This window comes from Suncus etruscus, chromosome X (assembly GCF_024139225.1).
Source record: "Suncus etruscus isolate mSunEtr1 chromosome X, mSunEtr1.pri.cur, whole genome shotgun sequence".
Taxonomy (NCBI): Eukaryota; Metazoa; Chordata; class Mammalia; order Eulipotyphla; family Soricidae; genus Suncus; species Suncus etruscus.
Window position 1 is genome coordinate 99149014 of NC_064868.1, and position 7712 is coordinate 99156725.

At 43.9% G+C, this 7712-nt stretch overlaps 1 pseudogene; it reads right to left on the reverse strand.

Moving 5' to 3' along the window:
• Window positions 1-3299: 3299 nt before the first annotated feature.
• On the reverse strand, window positions 3300-3418 carry LOC125999975 (uncharacterized; annotated as a pseudogene).
• Between the last annotated feature and the right edge of the window lie 4294 nt (window positions 3419-7712).

The following is a 7712-nucleotide window of genomic DNA, read 5'->3' on the forward strand; positions in this document are numbered from 1 at the left end:
TGATACGAAATTAGCACACTTACTTTGTGACTAGCTAGTATTAACTAAACTATAGTCTCTTAATTTTAAGTAATTCTTTTTTTTTCATTTTGGGGGGCCCAGAGCTAGCAGTGTTAAGGAGTTACTTCTGAGTCAGCTCTTAAGAAGCTTTTGGACTGTTTGGGGAAACATGTGGTACTTGGGATTGAACCTGTGCCCCCCTATAAGCAAAGCATGTACTCAACCCATTGAGCTGTCCCTTTGGCCCTACCTAATAAGTTTCTAATTTATTTTGGTTTGAGTGATAACTGACAGTGCTCGGGGCTTAATCCTGTCTCTGCATTCAGGGATCAGTCTGGTGAGCCTTGGGGAACCACACGGGGTGCTGGGGATCAAACCCAGGTCAGCCTCACTGTACTGTCTCTCAAACCCAAGCAATACTTCTTTAAACTAGAGACATCCTTTGGATTTCACTAGTGTTCCTTACTGGTTTTCTTTGAATCCATTCCCAAACCCAACCCAAGATGCCACCTTCCATTGCAGGTTCCCTTCTTTGTTTATATTTGTCCCCCAAACTGTCCCTTCAGCAATGTACTTGGTATTGTGAACAGCAGGACTCACACACACACACACACACACACACACACACACACTCCTGATTTTGGTTCCTGCCCTTTTCCCAGCTTCATATTATTCTTTCATGTACTGTCATACATCAGGTTATACATCAGGCTGTGGTGTTCTCTGAGGGTGGCTCCCCTTTAGCTGTGGGGTTGACACATACCTCCACATGGGCTCACACTCTTTAGTTAAGGCAAATTGTGATTGATGCACACGGGCACTCCCCGAGATGTTCACACACATATTGACCATGACTTGCACTTCTTGGTTTTGTAGCTCACACATTTGTCTTCTGCCCCTTCTCCAGAGTGCTTGGGGAACCATTTTGTACCAGTGATAAAACCTGGGAATTCCACATGCAAAGCAGGTACTCCAGCCATTGAACCATCTCTTTGGCCCATCACTCAATATTTCCTCCTCCTGGTCCATCACTCATTGCTTTTGCTCTTTTGGTTTTGAGGCCAACAGTGCTCAGGGCCTTCTCCTGGCTCTCTGCTCAAGAGTAACCCTTAGTGGTACTTAAGGAACCTTACATGGTAACAGGTATTCGAACTGGAGTTGCAGCATGCAAGGCAAGTGCCTCACCTCCTGTGCTATCTTATCTCTCTAGCTCATCATCACTCCTCAGTTTGACTGGCAGTGCTCACAGACAAACTTTCACTCATGGTGCTTGCAGTGTGGCCAGAGTTCACTTGCATATGGGGCCTCACAGAGTGTGCAGCTTCGAGTTCAAGCATCACAGCTACCAAGATTGTGTTTTGTGTATGTGGCAACACTGGGATTTGAATTTATTATATCTATATCTATCTATATTTATATCTGCCTTGCAAGACAAGCATCCTAAACCACTGCCTATTCTTCAAGGCCCACCCCACTTTGTGGGGGGCCATATCCAATGGCAATGATCAATCCTGGCTGTGGTCGGTGAACCATATGGAGTGCTGAGGACTGAACCTGAGTTGGCCCCATGCAAAGCAAATGCTCTACTACTGCACTATTGCTCTTACGCGACTCTTTTCTTTGTTATGGTGCCAGGAATCAAACCCAGGACCTCACCGAAGTGCATTATTTCTTTTCTTCTTTTTTGTGTGTGGGGTAGGGCTTGAGGGCCTCATCACTGGTGTGCAGGGATTACTACTCTGGGCTCTTTGTTCAGGGTCACAAGGAACCATATACAGCTCTGGGGATAGAACTGGGCACTTGCAAAATAAAGCAAGGGCCATATCAAACCCTGTTTGTTATCTCTGTCATAGCAATACTGATTTTTAAGAGGCATTATTCTTTTTGTCAGGGGTCACTCCTATCTCTGTGCTCAGGGACCAACCTTGACTTTGTGCTCAGGGACCACAACTGGGACTACTCATGGACCAGACCTTGGTGTGCTCAAAGCTCCATATGCAGAGCCATGGTTGCAGGGTTGCAATCAATCCAGGGTTGCAGTCTCAGCTGTACGCTAGTCACACCTTAACCTTTATACTATCTTTTTGCCCCCCCCTCCTTCTGCTTCTTTTTTCTTGTGTTTTTTGGGTCACACCCAGCAGTGCTCAGGGGTTATTTCTGGCTCCAAGTTCAGAAATTGCTCCTGGCAGACACAGGGGACCATATGGGCGCCGGGATTCGAACTGATGACCTCCTGCATGAAAGGCAAACGCCTTACCTCCATGCTATCTCTCCGGCCCCCCCTTCTGCTTCTTAATATCAATTGAGCTATTACTCCATCAAGGAAAAAGGAGATGAGTAAGAAACTTCTCATTCTCAAGAAATTCATAGTTTCTACAGTGAGCCCATAACAATAGGCCAGGATATGGGGACGGAGAGATAGCACAGCGGTAAGGTGTTTGCCTTGCATGTGGAAGGATGGTGGTTCAAATCCCGGCATCCCATATGGTCCCCCCGAGCCTGCCGGGGGCGATTTCTGAGTGTCGAGCCAGGAATAACCCCTGAGCGTTGCCAGGTGTGACCCCCAAAACAAACAAACAAACAAACAAACAAAACAATAGGCCAGGATAATCAGTACAACTGCAGTTAAGCATGGAGAATTCTGTGAACACCAGTAGAAGCATCATGATGAAATGGGGGTGCATCTCAGCTGAGATCTGAAAGACTTCCCCAAATCAGAAGTGTGTATATATGTGTGTGTGGTTGGGCGAAGGGACTGTAGATAATATCCTAATATGATATTACAAATATAACATGTGAAAGAGGTACAGGGATGGGGAGAAGAGGGACTCTGGCCTGCTTTGGAAATGGCGTCATTTCTAGAACATTCAAGGTAAACTTTCATCTATACAACTTCATGGGCTCTGGCCTCTGGCAGACTTAAACTTCTCTCTGCGTTGACAGACTCCCTGTCTCTCTTGTCTCTTTGTCTTTCTGTCTGTGTTTTTGAGTTGTACCAGGCTGTGCTCAGGGTTTACTCCTGGCTCTCTGCTCATGGCTCACTCCTGGCAGGATTTTGGGGTATCCTAGGTAATGCTGAGGATTGAACCTGATCCCCTGTACTATCTCTCTGAATCCCCCACTTTTTTTTTGTAATTATGCTTCCAAGCCAAGTGTTCTCCTTTTTCACACCAGGGCTGAGCTCTGAAACCCCTGGTAAGTCATAGACCCTGTGAAAATCCTACAACTCTACACTCAAGTGAAAGTCAGCTGCTGGTTAATCTTGTGGTCGTTTCTGCCACTATTGGCCTACACCCTACAGCCTACAGCACCCGGTATTCCCAGGTGGTCTCCCATCCAAATACTAACCAGGTCTAACCCTGCTTAGCTTCTGAGATCAGACGAGATAGGGCGCCTTCAGGGTGGTATGGCCATAGAATTTTTATTCTCATCTTAAAAAATAAAAAACAACAACAACTGTGGTTTATTGGGCTAGAGAGACAGCATGGAGGTAGGGCGTTTGCCTTGCATGCAAAAGGACGGTGGTTCAAATTCCGTCATCCCATATGGTCCCCCGAGCCTGCCAGGAACCATTTCTGAGTGTAGAGCCAGGAGTAACCCCTGAGCACCTCAAGTGTGACCCCCAAAACAAAAACAAAAAACCTTCTGTGGTTTATAAAGTTATTGGTAGTTAAGTTTTAAGCATATACTATTTCAACACCAATCCCACCACAAATGTCAACAAATCATACTTTTTGGGAGGTTATATTTTTATTTTATTTTATTTATTTTTTGGAGCCATACCCAGCTGGGCATAGGGCTTACTTCTGAGATTGTGCTCAGGATTTAGTGCTGGCCTCTTAGCAGTCTCAGAAGATCACATATATAGTATTGGAGCTTGACCCTGGATCAGCCACATGCAAGGTGAACACCCTACTTGCCTAACTATCTCTCCAGCCCTTATACAGGCATACATTCTCATGCTAGTGGGACAATATGAGTCTCTATATCCTGTGCTAAGGAAGAGAGCAGGGGATTCCAGTAGAAAGGAGGGGGACTCTCAGGGAAGATAAAGGGAAGCTTACTCATATGACAGAGACTATAACTAGGTTACTTGCTAGAATAGCAGGTATAGATGAATAGATGTTTTTCTGTTCAAAAGATCACTTCTTTTCTCAGGGGAGACTGCCATGTAGCTATCAGGAGGCTTGGGGCCTTCCTGTTGGTTTCTCAGCCAATACAGGAGGTTCAATGCAAAACCCTGAGGGTATGGTGCTGCTCTGACTCTACTGTGCCAGGGACACCTGCCTGTACCCAGCAGTGCTGGGGCCTTTCAGGCCTGCATCTGGCAGTGCTCAGAGGACCGTATAATGTCTGGGATCGATTCCAGGTCAGGGTTTTGCTAGGTAATGAGGTACTTAAATGCAGATATTGTCTTTCTGGCCACAGATAGTTTTTTTTAATAAAAATCCTGATTCTGGGAAATATCCTCAATTTTTGTTTAAGGTAATTAAAAGAAGGGCCAGTCTTTTTTTCTGAGCAGATGGGAGATAATGCAAATGTCCAACAGCTCATGTTTTGCTGTATTGCACCAAAGCACCATTGAGTGTGTCCCCAAAACAAACAAAAGCAAAATACAATAACCCCAAAATAATTAAAACGATATCAAGAATCTAAATATAAGGCATAAAGCAATACAACTTAGTAGAAAATGTTCTACTTTTCTTTCTTTTTCTAAATTTCTTCCTTCTCCTTTTCTTCCTCCCTCTCTCCCTCCCTTTCTTCCTTCCTTTCTTCTTCTTCTTCCACCTCTCCTCCTATTCCTCCTCCACCAACAGCTCCTCCTTCTTCCTTACACATGCAAGGTAAGTGCTCTATCTCTGATACTTTAGCCCAAGCCTCAATAATTTCTTTGATGTGGTACCAAAAGACACAGGTAGCGAAGGGAGATAATAGAAAAATTGAACTTCATGAATTTTAAATGTTTCATGCAAGAAAACACAATATCCACAGAGTAAAGGAAAACCCACAGAATGGGAGAAAGTAATTGCAACTGATCTGTGTTATACCAGAATACCTTAAGAACATTTTATTAATTCACACTTTGTCTTGATTAATTCATTTCTTACAAGGTTACTTGTATCTTGGGATACTTAAGTCTATATTAATTAATGGCATTAATTATTTCACCAAGAAAAGTTTCTTTTTTCAATTTTAGTGTCATTTGGGTAACATGGTTCTAGCAGCATTCGTGCTTATGGTTTTGATATACAAACTCACTGCACCTTCTCCTCTATAACTATCCCTACTTCATCTCTAGTCACATTCTTTCTCCCCCACAAAACCTCCACTTCTCAGTCACCTCAGTTTTGCAATTTAAGGTTATAGTGTGTGTAACCATGTTTCACCATCCAACACTTTATGCTCTTTGCTTCTCTATGTCCCATGAATGAGCGAGATCATTTGGTATTTGTCTTCCTTGACTATTTCTCTTAAAGTGACACCTTCCAGTTCCATCCATGTGTCAACCAATTGCAGGCTTTCATCATTTCTTATAACTAATTGCATAGCATTTTATTGTGAATACAGACCAAAACTTCTTTATCTATTTGCCTGTTCTTGGACACCATGTTGTTCCCATTTCCTGACTGTTGTACATAACACAGCCACAAGCATTATTTTGAGGACATATAAAACTGAACAAAATGTAGGGGCTGGAGAGATGGCATGGAAGTAAAGTGTTTGCATTGCATGCAGAAGGACAGTGGCTTGAATCCCGATATCCCATATGGTTCCCCAAGCCTGCCAGGAGCGATTTCTGAGCCGAGAGCCAGGAGTAACCCCTGAGTGCTGCTGAGTATGACCCAAAAAAAAAAACAAAAAATGAAAAAACAAAACTGAACAAAATGTAGAAAAAGAGACCTGATTTGAAAATGGGCAAAGGAATTGAATGTGTTTTATTCCAATGAGTATCCAAATGACTGATAGGTGCATCAAAAATGCTCAGCATCACAAATCATCAAGTACCCATATGATCCAGCTATACGTCTCTTAGGGATATACCCTAGGAACACAAAAATGCAATACAAAAATCCCTTCCTCACACTTATATTCATCGCAGCACTATTTACAATAGCCAGACTCTAGAAACAACCAAGATGTCCTTCGACAGATGGATGGCTAAAGAAACTGCGGAACATATACACAATGAAATATTATGCAGCTATCAGGAGAGGTGAAGTCATAAAATTTTCCTATACATGGATGAACATGGAAACTATTATGCTGAGTGAAATAATTTAGAGGGAGAGACACACACAGAATAGTCTCACTTGTCTATGAGTTTGAAGAAAAAGAAAAGACTTTATTGTAATGATGCCCAGAGATGAGGGCCTGAAAAATCGGCTCACAATATGAAGCTCACCTCAAGGAGGGGTGAGCTCAGTTAGATAAATGATACACTAATAACTACCATGACAGTGTTAATGAGTCAGAGAAGTAGAATGCCTGTCTCGAATACAGGCAGTGGGTGTTGGTGGAGGAAGATGGGACATTGGTGGTGGGAATGTTGCACTGGTGAAGAGGGGTGTTCTTTTTGTGTGGTTTTTTTTTTCTTGTTTGTTTTTGGGCCACACCCAGCAATGCTCAGGGGTTACTCCTGGCTATCTGCTCAGAAATAGCTCCAGGCAGACACGGGGGACCATATGGGACTCAGGATTCGAACCAACCACCTTAGGTCCTTGATCGGCTGCTTGCAAGGCAAATGCCGCTGTGCTATCTTTCCGGCCTTGGGGTGTTCTTTTTGTGACTGAAACTTAACTACAGTCATGTTTGTAATCATGGTGTTTAAATAAAGATATATATATATATAATAAAACAAAGCATCAAGTAAATGCAAATTTCTCCTCCTTTGTTTCTACTTCTTCAACCACTACATAGGATCATGTTCCGGGGCTTTTTCTGGCTCTGTACTCATGAGTAACCCTTGGTAGTGCTCAGAGATTCAAACCAGATGGCAAATGCCACCAACTGGACTATCTTTCTGGCCTCTGTTTCCTCTTTTGTTGTTGTTGTTGTTGTTTTTTTTTTTTTGTTTTGGGGCCACACCCGGCGGTGCTCAGGGGTTACTCCTGGCTGTCTGCTCAGAAATAGCTCCTGGCAGGCACGGGGGACCATATGGGACACCGGGATTCGAACCAACCACCTTTGGTCCTGGATCGGCTGCTTGCAAGGCAAACGCCGCTGTGCTATCTCTCCGGGCCCCCTCTGTTTCCTCTTAACTTCCACAATACAGCCATACTCACAGCATTTTTTTTAATGTTTTGGGGCTACACCAAAATGTTTTTGGTGCTCAGGGATTACTCCTGGTTCTATGCTCAGTGATCACTCCTGGAAGACTTGGAGTATCATATGGGATGCTGCAACTGAATGCAGGTTGGCTAAGTGCAAGGCACACACCTATGCCACTATACCACCTTTTCAGCCCCACTGGCATTTCTGACAGAATTTGTGTGGAGGTTTTTCCCACTCGAGAACTTTGCTGACACCTGCTGGGTGTCTTTTATTGAATCCCATTGCTACACTTTCTTCCTGGAGTGAACATCTGCTCCCACAAGTTAAGAACTTGCCTGACGGGGCCGGTGAGATGGTGCTAGAGGTAAGGTATCTGCCTTGCAAGCGCTAGCCAAGGAAGGACCACTGTTGGATCCCCTGGCGTCCCATATGGTCCCCCC